The sequence below is a fragment of the Scyliorhinus torazame genome, chromosome 17 (assembly GCF_047496885.1).
Source record: "Scyliorhinus torazame isolate Kashiwa2021f chromosome 17, sScyTor2.1, whole genome shotgun sequence".
In the NCBI taxonomy this organism is placed as follows: Eukaryota; Metazoa; Chordata; class Chondrichthyes; order Carcharhiniformes; family Scyliorhinidae; genus Scyliorhinus; species Scyliorhinus torazame.
Genome location: NC_092723.1, coordinates 73,147,087 through 73,174,880, shown reverse-complemented (window position 1 = coordinate 73,174,880; position 27,794 = coordinate 73,147,087). Strand labels below are relative to the sequence as shown.

At 48.8% G+C, this 27,794-nt stretch overlaps 1 protein-coding gene across 6 annotated transcripts in view; it reads left to right on the top strand.

Annotated features, from left to right (window-relative positions):
- The first annotated feature begins 5,045 nt into the window (after window positions 1-5,045).
- Window positions 5,046-27,794, top strand: part of csde1 (cold shock domain containing E1, RNA-binding) — a 146,978-nt gene continuing 124,229 nt past the window's right edge. For 3 of the 6 annotated variants that reach the window (XM_072480634.1, XM_072480633.1, XM_072480635.1), the window contains exons 1-2: window positions 5,047-5,180; window positions 19,815-20,183. The gene's annotated coding sequence lies outside the window, so the exon portion shown is untranslated. Of the gene's footprint in view, window positions 5,181-5,965; window positions 5,985-19,814; window positions 20,184-27,794 lie in introns of those variants that run through there. The other 3 variants (XM_072480636.1, XM_072480631.1, XM_072480632.1) reach the window with 2 other exon arrangements.

Here is a 27,794-nt window from a genome sequence, read left to right as displayed (position 1 = left end):
AGGAACTTAAGCAAGGAGTCAGGAAGGCTAAAAGGGGTCACGAAAAGTCATTGGCAAATAGGATTAAGGAAAATCCCAAGGCTTTTTACACGTACATAAAAAGCAAAAGGGTAGCCAGGGAAAGGGTTGGCCCACTGAAGGACAGGCGAGGGAATCTATGTGTGGAGCCAGAGGAAGTGGGCGAGATACTAAATGAATACTTTGCATCAGTATTCACCAAAGAGAAGGAATTGGTGGATGTTGAGTCTGGAGAAGGGTGTGTAGATAGCCTGGGTCACATTGAGATCCAAAAAGACGAGGTGTTGGGCATCTTGAAAAATATTAAGGTAGATAAGTCCCCAGGGCCTGATGGGACCTACCCCAGAATACTGAAGGAGGCTAGAGAGGAAATTGCTGAGGCCTTGACAGAAATCTTTGGATCCTCACTGTCTTCAGGTGATGTCCCGGAGGACTGGAGAATAGCCAATGTTGTTCCTCTGTTTAAGAAGCGTAGCAAGGAGGTAATGTGAGGTAATGCATTTTGGAAGGGCTAATGCAGGTAGGGAATATACAGTGAATGGTAGAACCCTCAAGAGTATTGAAAGTCAAAGAGATCTAGGAGTACAGGTCCACAGATCACTGAAAGGGGCTACACAGGTGGAGAAGGTAGTCAAGAAGGCATACGGCATGCTTGCCTTCATTGGCCGGGGCATTGAGTATAAGAATTGGCAAGTCATGTTGCAGCTGTATAGAACCTTAGTTAGGCCACACTTGGAGTATAGTGTTCAATTCTGGTCGCCACACTACCAGAAGGATGTGGAGGCTTTAGAGAGGGTGCAGAAGAGATTTACCAGAATGTTGCCTGGTATGGAGGGCATAAGCTATGAGGAGCGATTGAATAAACTCGGTTTGTTCTCACTGGAACGAAGGAGGTTGAGGGGCGACCTGATAGAGGTATACAAAATTATGAGGGGCATAGACAGAGTGGATAGTCAGAGGCTTTTCCCCAGGGTAGAGGGGTCAATTACTAGGGGGCATAGGTTTAAGGTGAGAGGGGCAAAGTTTAGAGTAGATGTACGAGGCAAGTTTTTTACGCAGAGGGTAGTGGGTGCCTGGAACTCACTACCGGAGGAGGTAGTGGAGGCAGGGACGATAGGGACATTTAAGGGGCATCTTGACAAATATATGAATAGGATGGGAATAGAAGGATACGGACCCAGGAAGTGTAGAAGATTGTAGTTTAGTCGGGCAGTATGGTCGGCACGGGCTTGGAGGGCCGAAGGGCCTGTTCCTGTGCTGTACATTTCTTTGTTCTTTGTACAGGCCGGTGAGCCTTAAGTCAGTGGTAGGGAAATTATTGGAGAGAATTCTTCGAGACAGGATCTACTCCCAGTTGGAAGCAAATGGACGTATTAGCGAGAGGCAGCATGGTTTTGTGAAGGGGAGGGCCGTGTCTCACTAACTTGATAGAATTTTTTGAGGAGGTCACAAAGATGATTGATGCAGGTAGGGCAGTGGATGTTGTCTATATGGACAAGGTCCCTCATGGCAGACTGGAACAAAAGGTGAAGTCATACGGGATCAGGGGTGAGCTGGCAAGATGGATACAGAACTGGCTAGGTCATAGAAGGCAGTGAGTAGCAAGGAAGGGTGCTTTTCTAATTGGAGGGCTGTGACTAGTGGTGTTCCGCAGGGATCAGTGCTGGGACCTTTGCTGTTCGTAGTATATATAAATGATTTGGAGGAAAATGTAACTGGTCTGATCAGTAAGTTTGCAGATGACACAAAGGTTGGTGGAATTGCGGCTAGCGATGAGGCCCCACATCTCTGGTGGGAAGCAATCAAGGGGAATATCAAAAGGTTTTTCATCCTCAAGGGCGTTCAAAAGGTGAGAGAGAGACGAGGGGTCATGTCCAGGCTCCAGAAAAGTATGCAGAATTTTCTCCAGCTGCAGTCGATGGGGGTGGATGTCAAGGAGGATCTCCAAGAGGTGAAGAGCCAGCAAGCCTCGCTCTACACCTCGGAGGCCTCCAAGGTTATCTTCCGTTCCAGAGTCCGCTCCGTGGATCAGGATGAAAAGTGCTCACGCTTCTTCTTCCAAAAGGTGCACAGAGAGACCTCTGTGATCAGCAGCCTGAAGGAAGAAGATGGCTCTGTAAAGTCATCGCAGTCTGACATCCTGAGGATCAGCCAATCCTTTTATGCCGGACTGTATGACCTGAAGCCAACAGATAGCACTGTTTCCCAGACCTTCCTGTCGACTATCACGGAGGTCATAGGCGACAGCGAGCTGGAAAACCTGGACAAACCACTAACTCTGGATGAGCTGACAAAGGCCGTCAAGTCCTTCGAGGCGAGTAAAACACCCGGAAGCGACGGCTTACCGGTTGAGTTGTATTCGGCTCTGTGGGACTGAATGGGCCCAGACCTGCTGGAAGTGTACGAGAGTATGCTTCTGGAAGGCAGCATGTCAGAGTCCATGAGGAAAGGCATCATCACCCTCATCTACAAGCAGAAGGGGGAAAGGGAAGAAATTCGAAATTGGCGACCCATTTCACTGTTGAATGTGGATTACAAAATTCTAGCCAAAGTCATCGCCAATCGGGTCAAGTCTACTCTGGAGTCGGTGATCCACCCTAACCAGACCTGTGCTGTACCCGGCAGGAAGATCTCTGATAGCCTCGCGCTACTCAGGGATACGATCACCTACGTCCAGGACAGGAGGGTGGACACCTGCCTCATCAGCCTTGACCAGAAGGCTTTTGACAGAATATCGCACACCTACATGATGGATGTCTCTCCAAAATGGGGTTTGGGGAGGGAATTCACAATTGGATCAAACTGCTCTACACAAACATCTATAGCGCAGTCTCAATCAATGGGTGGGAATCAGAAAAGTTCCAGATCAAATCCGGAGTCAGGCAGGACTGCCCTCCCTCCTCTGCCCTTTTTGTGTGCTGCATTGAACCTTTTGCCGAGTCCATCAGGAAGGATCCGGGTATAAGAGGAGTGACGATCCCAGGCAGTGGAGGCATGCAAGTCAAGGCCTCCCTGTACATGGCGACGTTGCCGTCTTCTGCTCGGATCCTGCGTCTGTACGCAGGCTCTTGACCGCCTGCGACCAGTTTGAACTGGCCTCGGGAGCCAAGGTAAACCGTGGCAAGAGCGAGGCCATGTTCTTTGGGAACTGGGCCGACCGGTCCTTTGTCCCCTTCACTGTCAGGTCAGATTACATTGAAGCAGTAGAGGCTCCTTCATTAAATGATTTTAAGATAAAGATAGATAGTTTTTTGAAGAATAAAGGGATTAAGGGTTATGGTGTTCGGGCCGGAAAGTGGAGCTGAGTCCACAAAAGATCAGCCATGATCTCATTGAATGGTGGAGCAGGCTCGAGGGGCCAGATGGCCTACTCATGCTCCTAGTTCTTATGTTCTTATTACCTGAAGGTGATGGGGATATGGTTCAGAGCTGCTGGGGCGTGCACCAAAAACTGGGAGGAGCGCATAGCAAAGGTAAGGCAGAAACTGGGCTGGTGGGAGCAACGCTCCCTCTCCATTGCGGGCAAAACCCTGGTCATCAGGTGTGAGGTACTCTCGGTGCTACTGTACGTGGCGCAGGTCTGGCCCATAACCCGACCCTACGCCACAGCAGTCACCCAGGCCATCTTCAAATTCATCTGGAGATCCAAGATGGACCGTGTCCAAAGGGACACCATGTACAAACCTCTGGAGAAGGGAGGGCGGAACGTACCCAACGCCTCCCTCATCCTGTTGGCTACCTTTGTGTCCAGCTGCATCAAGCTGTGCGTGGACCCCCAGTATGCAAACACCAAGTGTCACTACATACTGAGGTTCTACCTGTCCCCGGTGTTACGAAGGATGGGCCTGGCCTCATTACTGCGGAACGCTCCAAGTAGTTGGACCGTGCCGTACCACCTGTCCTTCGTGGAAAAGTTTTTGAAGGAAAACACCTTTGACCACAAGGCAATGAAGCAGTGGTCAGCACGTAATGTTCTCGAGGCCCTCAGGGAAAAGGAGACCATGGAGGACGTTGGATGGTTCCCTGAGCAGACTGCTAGAGTCATCTGGCAGAACGCCTCATCACCAGAACTTTCAAACAAGCACCAAGACCTAGCTTGGCTGGTGGTGAGAAGGGCCCTCCCTGTCAGATTCTTCATGCACACCCGAAGGCTCTGCGCTAATGCACGCTGCCCTCGGAGTGGCTGTGGGGGAAATGAGACGGTCACACACCTCCTTGTGGAATGTGCCTTTGCAAAGAAGGTCTGGAGAGAGATGCAGTGGTATTTGTCAAGGTTCATCCCTAACAGCTCTGTGATACAGGACTCTGTGCTCTACGGACTGTTTCCAGGGACACACACCGAGACGAATATCAACTGCTGCTGGAAGGTCATCAACTCGGTGAAAGACGCTCTTTGGTCTGCCCGAAACTTGCTGATCTTCCAGTGCAAAGAATTGTCCTCGACCAAGTGTTGCAGACTGGCACATTCCAAGGTCCAGGACTACGTGCTGAGGGACGCACTCAAGCTTGGGGCAGCGGCCGCCAAGGCACAATGGGGAAAGACCACTGTGTAAATGTACACCGTGGGGCGGGTAACAGTGTAAACCCCCCTCGGTCTGGGCCACCAACACTCCAATGTATAAAATAAACATGACAATGTAAATATTTAAGAAGGAATTGAAACGTAAAGAGTGATATGTGTATAATATTATCAAAATTGAATGGAAGAAAGTCAAGGCAATGTGTAACTCTGCCGGAAATGTACAGTCAAGACAATTCGAAATGCTCTGTAATGCTCATGATAAATTTTATGAATAATGTATATTTTTTTGAATAAAAAATAATCTGTAGGGAGAGAAAAGAGCTAACGTTTCAAGTCCCTTTGTCAAAGCGGACCCCTCTCCTTACAACCCCGCCTTCTCCTCATAATCCCTCTCCCTCTTCTCAAAACCCCGCCCCTCTCCACACAATCATGCCTCCTCTGCCACTTCCCCTCACATCCTTTCGCTCTCTGCCCCGCCTCCTTCTCACAACCTCACCCTCTCCTCACAGCCCCGCCCCCTCCTCTGATCTCCTCGCGCGGGATTTGACGAGAGCTGCAGACATTCTCGCGAGACTCTGATTTATTCCTACGTAATGTGCCGTGCTGCTTATGGCGGCGCTGGAGTGCTTCTGCTGTTGGGGTGAGTGTCCCTGACTGGATGGCGCCAGTCCACCCTTTTTCCTTTACCACTCCAGGCTGCTTGGGAAGGTCGTGGCTCAGCGGGTGCGGGTGTTGGGCCGGAGGGGGCGGCTGAGGGTGGCAGTTGGGTTGGTCTGGGGCCTGGTGTTGCCGAGCTGCGCCATCGTGGGGGGAGCTTGTTGTGTTTCTGTCCGTCATGTCGCCTCGGCGGGCGGGCTGGGGTTTGTGTTGGGGGGTGGAAGGGGAGCTGTCTGCCAGCGGGAACAAATTTACCCCTCTTTACCACCTGCTCTGTGTATAAGGGCCTTCGGAGTCCGGCTGGATGTTTGTTTTTTTTTAAATCTGAAGTCCCAGTGAAAATTTCTTGCCTGCGTGTGGATCGCCTTTTATGGGTTGCTGTTGATAGACAGCCTGCGGGGCCAATAGCTTGCTGACAAGGGGGCGGGACTTCCTGCACCGCGCACTGCCCGCTGGGGGCTGTAGTCTGGCCTCGTGGTCGGTTGTGACCATCGGAAGGAGGGGCGGGGCCGCTCGGGACTACAAATACCAGCGTGCAGCGCGCGCCGCTGCTTGGCCAGGCCTGGCAGCTCATGCACAAAGTAGGTGGAATTGCGCAACCTTGTGTGCTCGGTGCCTGTAAACAACCTGCACAAGATCATGGGGCGATATCTGCAATATTGTCCTTCAGCACCGAAGGCTGGGTTCTCCATTAACTTGCTGTAAACGTTATGCTAAGTCTCCTGCAGTTATCTAATTGGAACGCTCTTTTTTGGTTGAAGATGGAACAAAGGGTATACATGGAGGGGTAATGGTGCTCTTTTGGAAGAATACTTGCGTTCGAGTAACCGAAGGGTTTTTCATTCTGTGAGGTTTAAGTTTCACGTTTTATGAAATATATGTGCGTTGCGTTATTACAGTAACTTTTGGACAAGCGTCAGTTTTCTCGTCGTTTATTCGCGCGTACAGAATTAGACTATAGTCATCAGCTGAGTAAAATCCAAATTGGGAGACTGGTCGGCAGGTTTACCGGCTGAATTCAATCCAAATTGGGAGATTATATCTTCTGCAGGTTTAACATTGTCGTGATTGTTACTTTTGACAGTAAGAGCAATTCTTTAGATTTCATGGTCAAGCCAATTTTTAAGTCAACTTCCAAGATGGCCACCTATACCAAACTTTTGAATGGCAAATAAAATGTTGTAAATCTAATGTGCCCTTCAGATTATTGAACCGGTTTTTTTTACAGATATAGAAGCATTTAATATGCATAGATGTGACGGTGAAGAAGTTTGACTCGCACTGGACTTTGCAGGTTTCCAGAACCTGATCTTGGTTGGTTGGCGATGTTGTGCTTTCTATAATTAACCATAAGGATGCATGGGATGGACAAATCAATTGGGAGGGACAAATCAATCGGACCTTATTCTGATTGTTTCCCTAGAATTCCTGCTGCAGATGTATGCATTGACAGATTGTCCTCACTGATTGCCTTTGGAGCTGTCATTGTCCTCACTGATTGCCTTTGGAGCTGTCAGCGTAGAGATTCGCTAGAGAATAATGGTCATTTGGACAGCATACCAAAGTGTAGTTTGTTCATGGTAAATGCATATGCTTTCTTGGAGAGCTGAGAAAATAAAGGAAAGAGAACGGGTTAGGTGGAAATCTCAATGATAGACAGTCCTATGTTAAAAGATCCCGTTCCGTTAAATAATAACATGCAAATCTTGTCCATTTCTTCTTCTGAATAGATTGAGCTCTAGTTAGTACTGAGGTTAATGCAGCACGGTGTTGCTGTGGGTTAGCCCTGCTGTCTCACGGCGTCGAGGTCCCAGGTTCGATCCCGGCTCTGGGTCGCTGTCCGTGTGGAGTTTTCACATTCTCCCCGTGTTTGCGAGGGTTTTGCCCCCACAACCCAAATATGCTGGGCAACACGGTAGCATTGTGGATAGCACAATTGCTTCGCAGCTCCAGGGTCCCAGGTTTGATTCTGGCTTGGGTCACTGTCTGTGCGGAGTCTGCACGTTCTCCCCGTGTGTGCGTGGGTTTCCTCCCACAGTCCAAAGATGTGCAGGTTAGGTGGATTGGCCATGATAAATTGCCCTTAGTGTCCAAAATTGCCCTTAGTGTTGGGTGGGGTTGCTGGGTTATGGGGATAGGGTGGAGGTGTTGACCTTGGGTAGGGTGCTCTTTCCAAGAGCTGGTGCAGACTCGATGGGCTGAATGGCCTCCTTCTGCACTGTAAATTCTATGTGCAGGGTAGGTGGATTGGCGACTCTAAATTGCCCCTTAATTGGAAAAAAAATAATTGGGTACTCTAAATTTATATTAAAAAATACTGAGGTTAAAATAAGATTTTTCTTTTCCCTGATTTCAGTGTACAATGGTAACAGACCATCTTCATTTTTTTTTTTAACTTGCCACCATTTTCCAATTGCCTTTCTTTCCTGATGGTGTTTAATTATGCTGTATTTTGACGGCAGGGGAATTGATCATCCACTGCTTTCTCACCCAAGTAGACATTGATTTTTGAGTAACCGTAAACAGAAGGTTTAGTGGCATACAGCTCAGACTAAATATATCCTTATCTGATATCCATCTATTTCCAGCAGGAATTTCTGGAGCAGAAATCATTGGTTTAATTTTCTGTTACTTAATTCAGGGGTATTGAAGCATTGTGAAGGAACTACAGTGTGTAATACTTTGAAGTTAGTGGTCAATATTGGGGTTCATATACTGATATTGTGATAATTAAGTTAGCACACTCCATTTTTCACAGGAAACCTCCATTAAAATGACCAGCCTGCATATTATTTGAATCTTAGTTATTCAAAATCCATTGAACTTCAATCGATGGGAAAAGCTTTAAGGAACTGAATGACATTTTTTTTAATAATGGATGTTGAATTCTGGGAGGTATAGCAGCATTTCCTCCTACCTGGTATATTGATGTGTTGACCTCAGTGATGTAGGTGGCGTCAATGAGCTCAGTAACATGGTGATCACTGCATTGTGGTACTGTGCTCATTTTTAAAATTGCCCCTAACCGTAAAACATAAAGTTAATTAATACTTGCATTGGTTGCCTTACAATAATTTGTGGCAATTTTATAACTGGTTAAACTTTCCAAGACTAACTTAAATATGGAAACATATCCCATTATTGGTTCGGATTTTAGATGTTTGGTCAGCAGCACGGCACTTCATTTTATTAAAACTTAGTGAAATACTGTCATCTGATCTTCATTATAATGTGAGGTGTTAAGCAAGAATCAGAAGATAAGTTGATGGATCATGGTTTTAATTTAGATATTTCTTTAAACTAAGTCTTGATTTCTAGAAAAGGCTAACATCTTGTCATGACGTATAATTCCGTTGCCAATTTAATTTAGTTGTGATAAAGTTTTGAGAGAAAATCAATTCCACTTCAATATGCTTTTAAAAGGTACAAGTTGCTGTTGCATTTTCAGTGTATACTGCTCCCTGGTCCCTACAATGTGCTGTGTAATCAGCTACAAAGAGGTATCTTGCTTTGCAGCTGTTTTTTTTGATCACTGGAATGAAAAACCTGACCTCATCTTTCTTTCTCTTAGTTGTTACAGTTGAGATTAGAACTTGGTGTGCAGGGAATCAGCTTGTAGCTGTTGCCCAGCATCTGTTGTATTAACTATTTTTGTATTCTTTCCACTCTTCATTCTCTCAATTTTCTTCCCTTTTTCTGAAGTTGTAGCTTCCACTGGCTATTTTCAATAACTTGCTATTTTCAATAACTTGCCTAAGTGACTGCTCTTCATATATAAGCAGAGAAGGTGAATGTCATTCTTTTCAACTACAGTGCAGCCAAAGTTGGCCTCCTCCACAACCACACTTTCCAGATAGGGTGTGGGTAGCTGAGGCAAGATTGCTTATTTGTTTGCTTTAGGGATCTGTTTTTTTTTTTTTGCTTTATGGACCTTTTGAGACAATTTGTGCCCAATGATCATGTAAGCTAGTTGTAAATCCTGAAACCTTGCGCTCTTTGCATCTTCATGATATATTAGGTGGTGCCTTTTTATTAACCAACTCATTGGGGGAATTCCCCCATTTTGAGTTATTTGCTTGGGACTACAGAAATCCTTTTGGGGTACAGGTGCACTGAAATGTCTGGTGCTGGGTACTAGGATGAGAAAATGTTATCCAGCTCAAAATATGCTTCCATATTTATTGCCTGCCACATCCAGAGCCAACTTGGCAATCTTCTGTAAATGCTCACAGGTAGTGAGGCTCGTCCCAGGCAGTAAACTGTTTCTTAAAATCATTTGCCTTGGCTTTTGTGAAGTCATGTATTTTATTGAAAGGCTATAAAAATTGGGACTTGCCTCTGCCCTTTTGAATCTGTTCTGCAGATTGTTTTACTTTTCTGAGGGGATAAATCATTCACCTCAATCCCTGCTTTCTTGTGTGAAATAGGCAGCACTTAGTTCTACAAGACTCTTAATATGTGAAACTTAATATCTACACCCGTAATAATTTCAAATACCTGAATTGATTCCTGTAAAATCTGCGCTTGTCCAGTGAATCCAAATCTGAATTCTAAAGTCTGCTGTCGTAGTTCAATGCACTCAGGCTAAAGTTTATCCATGTTGATTTTCTCTGATGCCACCATGTCCTTGAGGTGCAGGTGCACCAGCATTATAAACCATACTCCAAATGAGGCATCACTGGTCCTAGTTGGTATTGAGTACATTGAATATCAATCTACACCATATAAGTAGGTTAGTCAGCTCTCTAGGTCTATGCCAATACCCTACACTATGAACCTATTCGTCTCCTGTCCTTGTACCCCATCTCCCAACCTATAAGGGTGGCTGGTTAGCACAGTTGCTTCACAGCCCCAGGGTCCCAGGTTCAATTCCCGGCTTGAGTCACTGTGCGGAGTCTGCATGTTCTCACCGTGTCTACGTGGGTTTCCTCCGGGAGCTCCGGTTTCCTCCCACAGTCCAAAGATGTGCAGGTCAGGTGAATTGGCCATGCTAAATTGCCCTTAGTGTACAAAAAGGCTGGGTGGGGTTACGGGGATGGGGTGGAGGTGTGGACTTAAGTGGGCTTCTCTTTCCAGGGGCTGGTGCAGACTCGTTGGGCCGAATGACCTCCTTCTGCACTATAGATTCCATGATTCTAATGTAAGTACTTGTGACACTAATAAAGATTATTATTAAAAGGAGTTAATGTTGTTTGCTTCATCCACTATGCCAATGAATTCTTTATTTGGCCTGTTCATGGTATGTATTATCCCCTTGGTTACAAAGTGGAACCTTTCCTCCACATCCATTCTATTAAATCTCTTCAGAATTTAAGATCCCCCTTTCCAGAGTTTGGGCATTGTAGCCCAGGAGCCTTTTTGTATAGGTTCCAGAATCCTGATGATGTGCTTATACCTTCAGGAATTGATCAGGCATCACTTTATTGCATCTTGAGCACTTGTGTGCATAACTGTGCAATTTATATAGAAAGATGAAATCTTGCTCCACTTTCTCAGTCCTCAGTCCTATCGAATGTTGATTGTAGTCTGTTTTCCTCTTAAGGTTTTTCTATGTTTACTATATAATTTGGTATCATATGTAAATCTTGTTCAACCACAGATTGCTAATGAGCAGAAGGGAACCAAGTACTAAATCCATGTAGCTGATCCAGTTGGGAAACACCCTTATTGAAAGCCACATTTTATGTGATCTTTATCCAATTTCTGATCCACCTTATCAGCCTTCATATGAATTGATTTTAGCTCCCAGTTTGTCAAGACATTTTATCAGAGCTTTTGGGAATAGTTGACTTGACCTCCAGGCAAAAAGAAACACTATGGCAGTGCAGTTCATCAAAACTGTGGCGATTTACCTGATTTGTAGATGACTGAAGGAACACTGATGCATTAGCGAACTGGTAAAGACAAACTACTGGGCATACAGACTGTTTTGCCTCTTCCTAGATGCAGTATTTTCTGCATTCCTACTGACCTATATATTGGCCCCTGGTCAAGCAATGTCTTGATTTTAAAATTCTCATCCCTGTTTTAAAATTTTTCCATCACCTCGCCTCCATCCCTAATCTCCAGTCCCACAACTCTCAGACATCCAGGTATAATGCTGATACATTCTTCTATATATAAAGGCTAGCATTACTCTATATATAAAGGCTAGCATTCCATCAGCTCTTTTGATTATTTTCTGTGCATGTAAATGACATATTCAAGCTTGATTTTATCTGGATTCCCCCAAGCCTTTTTGGACCTCCACTCCTTGCTTTTAGAAGTTCTATCCTTTTTTAGGTACAAAGTGAAAGATCTCACTGTATTTTGCCTATATTGAAATTCACTAGCATCTGGAGAGAAACACCGTTAGCATCACAGACCTAAAATGGTAATTTTAAAAAAAAATCTCTTCACAGATGCTGAGTATTTCCAGCATTTTCTGTTTTTATTTGAAAATTTTAAATTAGAGGTTTTGCTTAGCCAGGAGACAATGTAGGTCAGTGAGCATGGGAGTGACAGGTGAATGGGACCTGGTACAAGTTAGGACACTGGTACCAGAGTTTTCATAGATTATCATAGAATTTACAGTGCAGAAGGAGGCCATTCGGCCCATCGGGTCCGCACCAGCTCTTGGAAAGTGCACCCTACCCAAGGTCAACACCTCCACCCTATCCCCATAACCCAGTAACCCCACCCAACGCTAAAGGCAATTTTGGACACTAAGGGCAATTTATCATGGCCAATCCACCTAACCTGCACATCTTTGGACTGTGGGAGGAAACCGGAACACCCGGAGGAAACCCATGCACACACTGGGAGGATGTGCAGACTCCGCACAGACAGTGACCCAAGCCGGAATTGAACCTGGGACCCTGGAGCTGTGAAGCAATTGTGCTATCCACAATGCTACCGTGCTGCCAGTTTGGAATGACTTCCAGTTACGAGGGTAGCCTTCTGAGTATGTGTTGAAATAGTCAATTCCCGAGGTAAGTGAGCTGAGGCAGGGGTGATATTGGGGAATGTTATGGAGGTGGAAATAGACAGTCTTAGTGATGGTGTGGATATTCGGTTAGGAGTGCATCTCATTGTCAAATCTGATCCAAGATTGTGAACAGTAAGCTCCACATTATCACTATTGCTTAATGCATAATATTGGATAATTCGTGTGCTTGAGGTGCATAACACCCCCCCACTCCCAGTTCGCTGTGGCTTATGTTGCAGATTGTTCCCAGTGTTCTGCAGTTCCATAAAGTGGGGAAATCAACATGGTTCTTGCTCCTGATTATTCAGTGATCCTCCACTCAAAGCATGCATATTGGCTGACGGCAGGATTGAGCTTAGTTGTGACTTATTTTCTCGTTTCCCCACACCTTTTTTGGCCTTGGGTGAAATGGAGACCGATCAGATGTGTCAATGCAACAATTATCCTTCAAAAATAATTGAGCAAATTGGATTTTTTTAATGTTGCACAATTTGTCTTTATAGTGTTATCTAACTTTTATATTTCCCCACATCTTCATGACCTTGATTTATTAAAAATGTGATTCGGGACTTCGGTGGCAGCGTTTATGCTGAGCGGGCGCACAGCAGGTGGCTCTCCCAGTTGGACCCAACATGGCAAATTGAGTTGTTGGCCCAAAAAGCCACCGTAAAAACTCCCCCAAATATCAAAGGCACAAACAGCGATGAGGGGGGTAGGAAGGTGCCAGCAAACAGCAGTTCGAAGGGACGACGAGGAGGCAGAAGCGGAGGAACGGGGCAGGAGCAACAGGCGGATGGACCAGCGGCCCCACGAGGTGGAGGCCCAGGCGAACCAGGAGCGGGGGAAGTTCGGCGACCCAAATGGCGGAGCAGGAGCGGACAACGATTTACCCCCTCCCCCCACCACACACACACACACGGGACTGATGGAGGACCGTCTTTTAAAAAAGGAACTGGCTGCTATGAAGGAAGCGATCAAAATGTGGTGTGGTGGTGAAGGAGGTGCCCGTTCAGCGTACGATAGACTACCTGGGATGGAAAGTGGAAGCCCAGGAGAAGATGACCCTGGACCTGGAGAAGGCGTCAATGGACCAGAGCGACAGGATGGTGGCTCTGGAGGCCGAGGTGAAGAGGTTGGTGGCGGCCCAGAGGACCCTCAAGGAGAAGGTCGAGGACCAGGTGGCAAAATGTCCGCATCGTGGGTCTGCCAGAGGGGATTGAGGGAAGGGACCCAACAGGCTACTTCGCCCAAATGCTGGGCCTATTAGTTGGGAGGGAAAGCTTTCCAACCCCCTCCAGAACTCGACAGAGCGCATAGGTCGCTCCGGCCTAAACCCAAACTGGGGAGCAGCCGAGAGCGATAATTGCAAACCTGCACCGATACCAGGACTGGTAAAAGATCCTGAGGTGGGCCTGACGGGCAAAGACGTGCTCGTGGGAAGGGCACAGAATCAGTGTCTATCAAGACATTGGACGGACCTGGCCAAAAAAAAGGGCCGAATTTAATAAAGCGAAATCGGCACCCTACAAAAAAGAGGTAAGATTTGGCATGCTGTTCCTTGTCAGACTCTGGTAACATACCAGGGGAAGGAACATTACTTCAGCACCCTGGCAGAGACCGAAGACTTAATAAAAACTAACAACCTGGAGGGAGAACAGACAAGGCAGCAGGGAATGAAAGTGGAGGACTGACCAAAAACAAGGACTGTAATGTGGACTACGTTTTTGCCTTTGTTTCAGTTTGAAGATTGGAAACGGGGAGAAGGGAGTGAGAATAGGGGAAGCTGGTAGGGGATGGAGACGGGTAGGCAGAACGGGGCCAGGGCTAGATCAGCACAGGGAGGGGAGACTGGCAGTAAGGGTGGTCGCAGCACGCACCTCTGGGGAGAGGGAGCACCTGGCTGGTAGTGGGGGGCTGGGGGGCAGGGAGGGGGGGGGGGGGGGGGTGGGGAAGAGAAAGAGAACTGCGACAGAAAGGGAACAAAAAGACAGGAAAGGCTAGGCAGTGAGACACACGGGCCTTGGCGGGGATGGAATGGGGCGAGGAACTACGATGGCGCCGAAGAAGTCCCTCGGGAGAAGTAGAGCATAGAACAGTACAGTACAGGCCCTTCAGCCCACAATGTTGTGCTGACCATTTATCCTAATCTAAGATCAACCTAACCTACACCCCTTCAATTTACTGCTGTCCATGTGCCTGTCTAAGAGTCGCTTAAATGTCCCTAATGACTGACTCCTCCACCTCTGCTGGCAGTGCATTCCACACACCCACCACTCTGTTTAAAGAACCTACCTCTGACATCTCCCCTCTCCATTCCTCCAATCACCTTAAAACAATGTCCCCTCATGACAACCATTTCCACCCTGGGGAAAAGTCTCTGGCTATCCACTCTATCCATGCCTCTCATCACCTTGTACACCTCAATCAAGTCACCTCTCTGCCTTCTTTGCTCCAGTGAGAAAAGCCCTAGCTCCCTCAACCTTTCTTCATAAGACATGCCCTCCAGTCTAGGCAGCATCCTGGTAAATCTCCTGTACCCTCTCCAAAGCATCCACATCCTTCCTATAATGAGGCGACCAGAACTGGACACAATATTCCAAGTGTGGTCGAACTGGAGTTTTATAAAGCTGCAGCAAAACCTCGCAGCTCTTAAACTCAATCCCCCTGTTAATGAAAGCCAACATGCCATACGTCTTCTTAACCCTATCAACCTGGGTGGCAACTTTAAGGGATCTATATATGTGGATCCCAAGATCCCTCTGTTCCTCCACACTTCCAAGAATCCTGCCTTTAACCCTGTATTCAGCATTCAAATTCGACCTTCCAAAATTAATCACTTCACATTTATCAAGGTTGAACTCCATTTGCCCTTTCTCAGCCCAGCTCTGCATCCTGTCAATGTCCTGTTGTAACCTGCAACAACCCTCAACACTATGTACAACTGCAAACTTACTAACCCACCCTTCCACTTCCTCATCCAAGTCATTGGACAAAGGGAGACCCCGAGTACAGGGGTGCACTCATGTGGCGTACACATAGTTGATGGCCATGTTGGGTGACCTCTGAACAAAGGAAGACCCTGGAGCGGAGGGGCCAACCTCGTGGTGCAAGCGGCGACAGTGGCCGTTTTGGGTGGCCCCCTAACAAAGGAAACCCCAGAGTGCAGGGGCTTGTCCACCAGGTAAGTATGGTTGATCGCACAGGATTGGGGGGGGGGCGCGGGGGTCAGAAACCCCCCACCAGGGTAATCACCTGGAACATAAGGGGACTTAACAGCCTGTTGAAAAGATCCAGAGTCTTCGCCCACCTGAGAAACTTGAAGGCGACAGTCTGCCTACAGGAGACACACCCGAGGGAGAAGGACAGATTGCTGGTAAAGAAGGGCTGGGTGGGACAGACGTACCATTCATGCTACGGGACGAGGGCTAGGGAGTCACCATATTGATGAGCAAGAGGACGAGATTACTGAGATCAGGACGGTTACAGACCCAGGGGGACGGTACGTCATGGCCAGTGGTATCCTGCAAGGGGCACCGGTGGTGCTGGTGAATGTGTACGCTCCCAATCGGGACGACAGACTTTATATAAAAAAGACAGACCATAGCAGAAATCCCCAACATTGACACACATCGACTGATTATGGGGGGGCGACTTTAAATGTATACTGGACCCACCAACTGACCGATCAAACCCCAGAACGGGGACAAAAGATGGGCATGGCTATGGAATTGGGAGCATTCGTGGAGCAGATTGGGGCGGTGGACCCATGGAGGTTCCTACACATGGGACAGAAGGAGTTCTCGTACTTTTCGCAGTTGCACAGGGTGTTACACCCACATCGATTTCTTTTTTGCAGTGGAGAAATCGGTGCTTCTAGGAATTATAGGAGCTGAATATTCTGTGACCGTCATCTCTGACCACGCTCCACATTACATGGATGTGAGGTTGGAGCCGGGTGGCGCCCAGCGCCCCACATGGAGGTTGGACACGGACCTCCTGGCCGGCAAGACCTTCTGCCAGAAAGCATCGCGGACCATAGGTGATTACATTGGTAACGACCAAAACGGGGAGGTCTCATCCTCCACGTTTTGGGAGATACTTACGGCCATGATTAGAGGAGAGATTATAGCCTACAAGGCATGCAAAGAGGGGGACGAGAGGGCAGTCAGGCAGCAACTGGTCGACTCCATCTTGGAGTTCAACAGAAAGCACTCTTGAGGCCCCGAACGTAGAGCTCCTGGCGGAGAGGAAAAAGCTACAAATGGACTTTAACCTGCTATTCACCAGGAAAGCAATGCACCAACCCGCCAGACACGGGGGACCTTCTATGAATATGGGGACAAGGCTGGTTGCCTACTGGCTCACCAACTGAGAAAGCAGGCAGCCACGAGGTAAATAGCACAGGTAACTAATAGGAGAGGCAGACTGGTAACAGAACCAAAAGAGGTCAACCGAGCATTCGAGGCCTTCTACCGAGGGCTGTACACCTCCCGACGGGGACGAGGGGATAAAACAGTTCCTTGACAGACTGGAACTACCAGTTGTGGGGGAAGACAGACTGGAGGGGTGGGGGGCTGCGCATCAGCCCCATGCAGGCGGGGAAGGCGCCGGGGCCCGACGGGTTCCCGGCAGATTTCCATAAAAAATTCACGACCGCCCTGGCCCCACATCTAAGGGACATGTTCGCTGGCGAGGGGCACCCTGCGTCCTATGTTGGCGCAGGCCACCATTTCTTTGATACCCAAAAATGACAAAGACCCGACGGACTGCGCATCACAGACCCATTTCGCTGCTAAATGTCGACTGGAAAATACTCAAACGGTCTTGGCCAAAAGGCTGGAAAACTGCGTTGCAGAGGACCAAACGGGCTTTGTCTAGGGTAGGCAACTCAATGTGAACATCAGGCGGCTGCTGAATGTAATAATGACCCCCTCCCCGGGGAGACAACACCAGAGGTGATCCCCTCCCTGGACGCAGGAAAGGCCTTTGACAGAGTCCAATGGAAGTACCTCCTTGAGGTACTTGAGTGGGATTCACTGCCTGGGTGCGAATCCTATACTACGCTCCCAAGGCGAGCGTTCGAACCAACACCACCAGCTCCTGAATATTTCCAGCTACAAAGGGGCACAAGGCAAGGATGCCCGTTGTCCGCTCTCTTGTTTGCGCTAGCAATTGAACTCCTGGCAAGAGCCCTGCAGAACGTGAAAAGCTGGATGGACATCTGGAGAGGAGACTACAGAGTTTCACTCTATGCGGATGAATTGCTCCTGTATGCCTTGAAGTCACAGAAAGGACTGAAGGTGATGGTGCGAATCCTGAAAGAGTTTGGAACCTCCTTGGGTTACAAACTCAACCTGGGTAAAAATGAGCATTCCCAGTGAACCCAAACGGGAGAGGGACAGCTGGAGGAGCTCCCATTTATATTAAAAAATAGAAGCCCAAAACAGATTCTGATACCTGAGGATCCAAATAGCCAGAGACTGGACACAGATCCACAAGTGGAACCTGACCAGCCTGGTGGAGGAAGTAAGAAAAGACCTTCAAAGGTGGGACTCACTCTCACTCTCCCTGGCGGGGAGAGTGCAGATGATCAAAATGAACGTACTGCCAAGGTTCCTCTTCCTGTTTAGATCCATACCGATCTTCATTCCCAAGGCCTTCTTCCAAAACATAGATGGCTTAATCATGACGTTTGTGTGGTGGGGTAAGAATCAGAGTTCCAAACCGACACTGAAAGGAGGAAAATCAAAGATGGCCTGGTATTACCAAACCTGCAGTACTACCACTAGGCAGCAATGGTGGAAAGAGTGAGGGGTTGGGTACACAAACCCAATTCAGAGTGGGTGCTGCTGGAGGAGGCCTCCTGCAAGGGGACGACCCTCCAGGTCTTGGCTACAGTAGCACTGCCATCCCCCTTGGCAAAATACACATCAAGCCCAGTGGTAGCAGCTACACTGAAAACGTGGGCCCAATTAAGACAGCACTTCGGGCTGACTAGGATGGCCCCCATCTGCGGCAACCACAGATTCCCCCCCCTCCCAGCCATGCTAGACACCACCTTTTAAGAAATGGAGACGGGACGGTGGCACGCTGACCGGGACTTTTACATCGGCACAGACTGGCGACACTGGATGAACTGACGGAGGAATGGGAACTGCCGACAGGAAACGAGATGCCTGCAAATAAAGCACTTCCTCCGCCAAGAGACAGTAGGGTACCGCTGGACCTGTTAAATACAGACAGTAAAGAAGGGGGACTCTTGTGGGAAAATGCATGGACAGCTACTGGACAGAGCCCGAACACCACTGGACGAGACCAGGTGGAAATGGGAGGATGAACTGGGGACAGAAGTGGGGTGGGGACTCTGGAGCGAAGCACTGAACAGGGCCAACTGCACCTCCTGCACAAGGCTCAGCCTCGTGCAGTTAGTTCAAAGCGGTGCCCAGAGCACACCTGACCAGAAGCTGAATGAGCAGGTTCTTCCCAGAGGTGGAGGATAAATGTGAACTGTGCCAAAGGGGTCCGGCCAACCACACGCTTGTTCCAAACTGGCTGGGTTCTGGACAGTCTTCTCCGACAGCCTTCTCCGAGGCACCGAGGCAATGTCCAAGGTTGTGAGGGTGAAGCCATGCCCAATAGTGGCAATCTTCGGGGTATCTGAACAGCTAGAGCTACACATGGGAAAGAGGGCCGACTCCCTAGCTTTCGCTTCCCTAATCGCGCGCTGAAGAATCCTGCTCGGATGGGCAATCAGCAGCCCACAGCTGACCTTTCGGAATTTCTCCACCTGGAGGAGATTAAATATGCCGTCCGAGGAAGGCTTCCTAAATGCATGGGGGCAGTACGTCGGCCTGTCCCAGAACCTGTTTGAGGCCAGCAGCAATGAATAGATGGGGAAACAGGAAAGTTAGAAAGAAAAGAGGAAGACTGGGGGAACCATAGGAGCGTGCAACCCGGGGTGCGGAAAGGAAGGGGAGAAAGGGCTGGAGAAGCATAAGAGACAACGCCGGGGGGGAGCCCCACAGGGAAAACACGGCCGAAGCCGACGGGGGAAGAAAAGAAAGATGGGATGGGGGAGTGGGGGGAACTGCACACCGAGCCAAAGATGGTGGCAGACTGTATATAGGAAAACTCAAGGGAAGGAAAAGACAAACCGTCGTAGTGAATGAACATGGCCAGCGATGTACATAATGGTTTATAATTGTTGAAAATATCAATAAAAAGTTATTTTTAAAAAATGTGGTTTGGTTTTGTATACTGAGAATCGGTTGAGATTTGCAGGGCCAGTTTCATTTGAGCTCCATGAATCAACTGATTTTAAACCCAGCTCGTGGAAATATTTGGGCCATGATGTCACCACTGCATTGCCCAGCCTTTCATCCCTGCCCATTTGATGATAAAGCTGCATCCCTAAATGTATATGGCTGTTCAAATGCTTGACTGCCGGGCAATACAGTCCTCTAGAACCTGCCCTATTGTTTGCAGGAAAAGTTGGATGAGACTTTGAATGTTCATACCCCTAGCCTTTTCTCCTAATAAAACTATCTGGCCAGTATTTTAATAGCTTGAGTAAATGTTTTGCTATTCTGCACATTTTTTGCAAAAATCTCTTCCTGCCATTTTTAATGCTATTTATTTTTCTCTTTCCAGTATGAAGTGAAATAGAACTGAATTTACCATCTGAAACTGCTGCTTCAAGTTCGGATCACGTTGACAGAAATAAAAATAAGCTGAAACAACCAAAGAGCAAACTGCAGCTAAAGAAAACTTGATCTGAAACCGAAGTTCGTGCCTACTCAACAGCCTACAAAGAGCACTTCCCAACGCTGCTAGACCTTCTACTTTTCTCAGTGCTGCTCTGGGACACTCACCCCAGTGCAGCAAGAATAGGAATTCTCTGCTAGTTTGATAGATCTTTTTCTCTGCCTCTTTGACCACCTAGCATTTGAAAACCTCTTTGAGCGTGTGCTAAACCGATCTGACAACAGTACAAAGTGCAATATTCAACATCACCACAAGGTATGTAATCCACCAGGGCATTTACTGAAAAACCAATCCAGCCCCTGGTAGCATAGTGGAAGTGCTTATCTCACTTGCTGGAGGGTAGGAAGCCGTTATGTATTGATTATAGAGAAGCTTGTAGCCTGCACCCTTGTACTTTACAACCGGTGTTATCGCTTTATAATATACTGGTGTCTGTGTGTCCTCCACTTTAACTCAAACATAAAAATACATTTGGAGGCTTTCCTTCCACAGACTCCCAATGAGAATGCACGGATTTAAAATACAACCTCCTAACTTTCAGCCTAATGTACCAAGCTTCTATCTTATAATTAGACCTTGTGTGGAACCTTCCAGTGGATGCCCCACAGACAACAAAATATTTTTGAAGTTAAGTTATTGTTATAATCTGTCTTGCACCTATTAGGCTTTCCGTTTTCCGATAGCGACCTGCCTTTTTATAGCTTGTCCAACATGGCGAATGTGTAGTTCATGGGGAAAGAATGCCAACCGGCAGTGAAAATATTAGAGAGATGAACAAGGAAAGGCCTGACCGTTTTGAGGAAGCTTTTGAAGGCTGGAACAGAAATAGCAAATGCAGAGTTTTGGGGAGGGAGTTTGAGCAGGGTTGACATGATTGAAAGACCTGTCACTGATAATTGAGGGAGGAATATGCAGGACCAATGGATGTGAGCTTGGATGTAAGACTAGAGGAAGTTGGAACAACAGAATGCAGCATGGTTGTGGTAGGTTTTGTAAATTTCTCCCCTTGCCGCCCATTTTTGAAGAGATGCACCATTTCACAGAACTCTCGATTGACCCTGCATCAGAGAATTCTTGGAAGCTGAACTGAATCAAAATCAATTTCTGCATGATTAGCTTCACAGAAGATTGCTGGCATTTACCCATATCCTATTGGATGCGTGCATTGGTAGAATAACATCATGAGTAATTAAAAATCATTAGATAATTCAGTACTTGTATGCTAAACCTCACCCACAAAAAGCGTAGTGCATCTCCTTGACGGGAAAAGGCTGCATGCAGCATAACTGATTTTAGCAAGCTGAAGTGAACTAGACAAAACATTAAAACTGATAGGTGCAGGTAAGAATTGAATTGCAAAATGCAAAATAAATTGGTAAGATATTGCATTGTTATGAGAAACTTAACCAATGAACTAGTTAAGCAACTAGTGGATCATGACATAGTGGCAGATGAGAGAATACATTTGTGGAACCTTGTATGACCTATCTAATTCACTTGAATACATATGTGCTTTAAGCCCAACAGGACAATGAAATAAAGTTTTCAGCAAATCTAAACTGCATATTTGCTTATGCTGTATCACCCAATACTGATGATTAGATCTAGGTTAGCAATTCACATTTTAAAGACTGCTTCGGTTTTAGTATATTGTATCCAGCATGTTGTCGAGATTGCATTATAGGGCAATAGCTTCTCTTAAGAAATGCTTCCCCAAACAGAATGGGATTTTCTAAAGCAGTGCGAACAATCCTTTTGGAATCTTTTTTTTACCCTTGCATTTTATTTATACTTGCTAATTTGGAATGCTTTTGCTTTTGGGTGAGGACGCAAATCCTAACTTGCACATCTATATAGAAATTGAGAAGCGGATTATCCCTTATACTTATCTGTTTTGCAAAAGTTCAATGAATAGCATTTGTGGAGGTTTTGGTAATATAAATCTATTTTTGGCAGGCTGACTGGATAAGAAAATTCTAGTTAATAAAGGGTCCCCATATATTTTAAAAGAACATTTGAAATAAAAATGAAATGATCAGGTCTGGCAGCATCTGTGGAGAGTAAAAATGGTTGTAATGTTTTGAGTCAAATATGATTACCATTGGTTTTGAAGAAATGTGATGGATTTTATGCAGTTTAAAGGAGGAGGAGGAAGAACAAAAGGGACAGGGTAGAGAGCAACGGAGAAACTGGGAGAATGGAATGGAGTCCTTGTAGGGTGTGATAGCCATGGGCGTATATTGGCAATTAGTGGACAGTGGCCTCAACTACACTTCTCTCTGTCACATCTGTTCTTTATTTAAAAAATATTTTTTATTAAGGTTTTCATAAAATATCAATAACAAAATGTAAAAAGAACTCAACAGGGTTAAGTACAAAACACAGTCTAGAAAAGCAACCCTCCATACCCCCCTCCCCCTGTACATAAATAATAAATTAACATTAACACCCCGACTTAACTTAACAGGTATATACACCCCCTCAGACCCTTCAGTGTAAATAACAAAAACAAAAATAAAGTAAACCCCCCCCCCCCCCCCCCCGAGTTCCTGCTGCCATTGACCAATTTCTGCCAGGAAGTCTAAGAACGGTTGCCACTGCCTAAAGAACCCTTGCACCGACCCACTCGTGGCGAATTTCACCCCCTCCAATTTAATGAACCCTGCCATATCGCTGATCCAGGATTCCACGCTTGGGGGCCTCACATCCTTCCACTGAAGATTCCTTCGCCGGGCTACCAGGGACGCAAAGGCCAGAATACCGGCCTCTTTTGCCTCCTGCACTCCTGGCTCCTCTGCCACCCCAAATATTGCGAGCCCCCAGCCTGATTTGACCCTGGATCCTACCACCCTCGACACCGTCCTCGCTACGCCCTTCCAAAATTCCTCCAGTGCTGGGCATGCCCAGAACATATGGGTGTGATTTGCTGGGCTCCCTGAGCACCTAACACACCTGTCCTCACCCCCAAAAAAACCGGCTCATCCTTGTCTCGGTCATGTGTGCCCTGTGCAGCACCTTAAACTGTATGAGTGAGCCTCGCGCACAATGAGGAAGAGTTCACCCTCCCTAGGGCATCTGCCCACGTCCCTTCCTCAATCTCCTCTCCCAGCTCCTCCTCCCACTTACCTTTCACCTCCACCACCGAGGCCTCCTCCTCCTCCTGCATCACCTGGTAAGTTTCCGAGAGCTTCCCCACTCGCACCCACCCCCCCAAGAGCACCCTGTCCTGTACTGTGTGGGGCAGTAGCCGCGGGAATTCCACCACCTGCCGCCTGGCAAACGCCCTTACCTGCAAGTACCTGAAGGTGTTCCCCACGGGGAGCCCGTACTTCTCCTCCAGCTCACCCAGGCTCGCGAACTTCCCGTCCACAAACAGGTCCCCCAACCTTTGTATCCCTGCCCTGAAAACCCTCCACCTGTTCTCCCTGTGGCGAACCGGTGATTCCCCCGTAATAGGGTCCACGCCGAGGCCCCAACTCTCTCTTTTTCCCCCCCCACTCCCCCATGCCACCTCCACTGCCCCCAAATTTCGAGGGCAGCCGCCACCACAGGGCTCGTGGTATACCTCCTTGGGGGGAGCGGCAGTGGCGCTGTTGCCAGCGCCCCCAGACTTGTACCCACACGACGCCGTCTCCAGCCTCTTCCATGCAGTCCCCTCCCCCTCCATCACCCACTTGCGCACCATCGTCGCATTGGCGGCCCAGTAGTACCCACAGAGGTTGGGCAGCGCCAGACCCCCCTCTCTCTGCTTCGCTCCAGGAACAACCTTCTCACCCTCGGGGTCCCTCGCGCGCACACAAACCCCATTATACTCCTGTTAACCCGCCTAAAAGGAGCCTTCAGGATAAACCGGGGGAGGCACTGGAACAGGAACGAAAAACCTTGGGGGCACCGTCATTTTGATTGACTGCACCCTACCCGCAAAGGACAGCGGCAATGCGTCCCACCTCTTGAACACCTCCACCAGCCTTGTAAAATTAAGCCTATGCAGGGCGGCCCAGACCCCCAAATACCTGACGCTCCTCTCCCCCCCCCCCCCCCCTTTTTAGTGGGAGCTCGCCAATCCCCCTCTCCTTGTCCCCTGGGTGAACCACTACAGCTCGCTCTTCCCCATGTTGAGCTTCTACCCCGAAAAGTCCCCGAATTCCCTAAGAATCCTCATTACTTCTGGCATTCCCCCCCCCCACCGGGTCCGCCACATACAGCAGCAGGTCGTCCGCATAGAGCGACACCCTATGCTCCTCCCCACCCTGCACCAACCCCCTCCAGTTCCTTGACTCCCTCAGTGCCATAGCCAGGGGTTCAATCGCCAGTGCGAAGAGCAGGGGGCACGGGACACCCCTGCCTCGTCCCTCGGTCAACCGAAAGTACTCGGACCTCCTCCTGTTTGTGGCCACACTCGCCATCGGGACCTCCTACAACAGCCTAACCCACCTGACAAACCCATCCCCAAACCTGAATCTCTTCAGCACCTCCCACAGGTACCCCCACTCTACCCTATCGAAGGCTTTCTCAGCGTCCATCGCCACCACTATCTCCGCCTCCCCCACCCTCGCAGGCATCATGACAACGTTCAAAAGCCTCCGCACATTCGCGTTCAACTACCTCCCCTTCACAAACCCCGTCTGGTCTTCATGAATGATCTGCGGCACACAATCCTCAATCCTCGTGGCTAAGACCTTCGCCAGCACCTTGGCATCTATATTTAGCAAGAAAATCGGTCTGTAAGACCCACACTGCAGGGGATCCTTGTCCCGCTTCAGGATCAAGGAAATCCGTGCTCGGGACATCGTCGGGGGCAAAGCCCCCCTCCTCCCTTGCCTCATTGAAGGTCCTGACTAGCAACGGGCCCAAATTTATAGAATTCGACCGGGAAACCGTCCGGCCCCGGTGCCTTCCCTGTCTGCATGCTTCCTATCCCTTTGATCAGCCCAATCGGGGCCCCTAATCCCACCACCAGTCCCTCTTCCACCTTTGGAAACCTCAATTGATCCAGGCTCGGATCGGTACAATTCCTCGTGAAAGTCCCTGAAGACCCCATTGATGCCAACCACACTCCCTCCCCTGTCCTTAACTCACTCGATCTCCCTAGCTGCGTCACGCTTCAGAAGCTGATGCGCCAGCATCCGGCTTGCCTTTTCCCCATACTCCTAGATCGCCCTCTGGGCCTTCCTCCACTGCACCTCCGCCTTCCTGGTGGTCACCAGGTCGAATTCGGCCTGGAGGCTGCGCCTCCTCCTCACCGATCCTTCCTCCGGCACCTCCGCATGCCTCCTGTCTACCCTCACCATCTTTTCTCCCCCCCCCCCCCCCCCCCCCCCCCCCCGGCACCTTGTGGTGGGCCCTAATGGAGATCAGCTCTCCCCATATCAGCGCCTCCCATACCATCCCCACTCGGACTTCCCCTTGTCGTTGGTCTCAAAGTACCTCTCTATGCCTCCTCGGACCCGCTCGTTCACCTCCTCGTCTGCCAACAGTCCCACCTTCAAGCACCACAGCGGGCGCTGGTCCCTCTCCTCCTCCAAGTCCACCCAATGCGGGATGTGGTCCGAAATGGAAGGTGTGTGTGTGGGGTCGGGGGGGGGGGGAGGAGGAATACTCCGTGTCCTCTACTCTCGCTATCAGCGTCCTACTCAAAAATGAAAAAGTCGATTCGGGAATAAGCCTTATGGACATGAGAAGAATGAAAATTCCCTAGCCCCCGGCCTTGCAAATCTCCAAGGGTCCACCTCTCCCATCTGGTCCATAAACCCCCTCAGCACTCTAGCCACCGCCGGCTTCCTACCCGTCCTAGACCTGGAGCGATCCAGTGCCGGATCCAGCACCGTGTTAAAGTCTCCCCCCATTATCAGGCCCCCCACTTCCAGGTCTGGGATCCGACCCAACATGCGCCGCATAAAACCCGCATCGTCCCAATTTGGGGCATACACATTGACCAGTACTGCCCTCTCTCCCTGCAACTTACCATTACATACCTACTGCCATTATCTGCCACAATGCTCGACACCTCGAATGACACCACCTTTCCCACCAAGATCGGCGCCCCTCGATTTTTGGCATCCAGCCCTGAGTGAAACACCTGACCTACCCACCCTTTCCTCAATCTTACCTGGTCTGCCACCTTCAGGTGTGTCTCCTGGAGCATAAAATCCGCCTTGAGCCCGTTCAGGTACGCGGGCCCGCTTAACCGGCCCATTCAGTCCCCTTACATTCCAGGTTATCAGCCGGATCAGGGGGCTACGCCCCCCGCCGACTAGCCATGGCCCCTCCTCGGTCAGCCACGCGCCCGCACCCCACACCCGGCCCGTTCCCCACAGCGGCATAGCCCCGTCTCAACCCCCCTCCCCCACTCGCTCCAGCTCTCCCTTGACCATAGCAGCAGCAACTCTATTCCCCCCGGCTAGGACCCATCCTAGCTGATTTACTCCCCCATTGCACTTCCGCAAGTCAGCTGCCTCCTGCTGACCCCGGCCGCTCCCGCCTCCTTCGACTCCTCCCATTGTGTGACACCCCCTCCTCTCCCGTTCCCCATCCATAGACTCTTTCTTCCCCCCCCCCCCCCCCCCCCCTCTCCCGTTCCCCATCCATAGACTCTTTTTTTTCTCTTCCCCCCCCCCCCCCCCTCCATTCTAAGCGCGGGAAACAACCTTTGTTTCCCCGGCCCCGCCCCCTCCAGTCTTCAGCGCGGGAAAAAGCCCGCGCTGTCACATCTGTTCTGATGATGCAACCTTCCATGACTGACCTTCTGATGTCTGTCTTTTTCTTCAGTTGAGGATTCCTCCCTGACCACCCCCCCCCCCCCCCCCCTCCTCTCTTCTCTCTCCTCCTCCCCCCCGACCCCCCACACACGCCTTACAAACTCTGGTTGACAGGGCCCTCAGTTATATCTGAATCCTTTCCTGAATTTCTCTTCTCGCCCCTTCCACTCCCTCCCAGAAATGTGATGGGGGTTGCCCCTCCCACCTCCATATCCAGGTGAAGCAGTGATTACTTTCAATTTAGTCTACCTTGCAGTCTCTTCTACATGGAGGAGACCAAACACAGATTGGGTGACTACTTGCGGACCACCTCCTCTTCGCCCACATCATAGAACATTGAATTTACAGTGCAGAAGGAGGCCATTCGGCCTATCGATTGCACCGGCCCACCTAAGCCCCACACTTCCACCCTATCCCCGTAACCCGGTCTAACCTGTTTTGGACACTTGAAGGCAATTTTGCATGGCCAATCCATCTAACCTGGACATCTTTGGGCTGTGGGAGGAAACCGGAGCACCCGGAGGAAACCCACGCTGACTGGGAGAGTCTGCACAGTGACCCAAGCTGGGAATCGAACCTGGGATCCTGGCGCTGTGAAGCAACCGGGCTAACCGCTGCTACCGTGCTGTGCTGTTAGTACCCGAAGCGTCTAGTTTCTTGGTCTATTTTACCATGACCTGGAGTTTCTTGGTCATTTTAATTCTCCACTTGCTCTCGCACTCATTTCTGTTCGCGACCTGCTGCAGTGTTCCAGTGAAGCTCAGCGCAAATTCTAGGAACAGCACCTCATCGTCCCATTCGGTATTTTACTGCTTTCTGTGCTCAACATTGAGTTCAACAATTTCAGATCATGACCTTGTTCTCCATTTTGTTTTGCTTTTTGCCGTGCGCTAGTTTTGATCTTGTTTTCCTATTTTTGCTTTCAGGCAGAGCTTCATTATCCTGCTATTCACACCCACTCTGGCCAAATACACTGTTTCTTTAATGCATCCAAAAGCATGAGGTGTCTGGACAGAGTAGATAAGGAGAAACTTTCCATTCGTGAAAGCATCAAGAATGTGAGGACCCAGATTTAAAATAATAGGCAAAAGCGACTTTGTGATGCAGC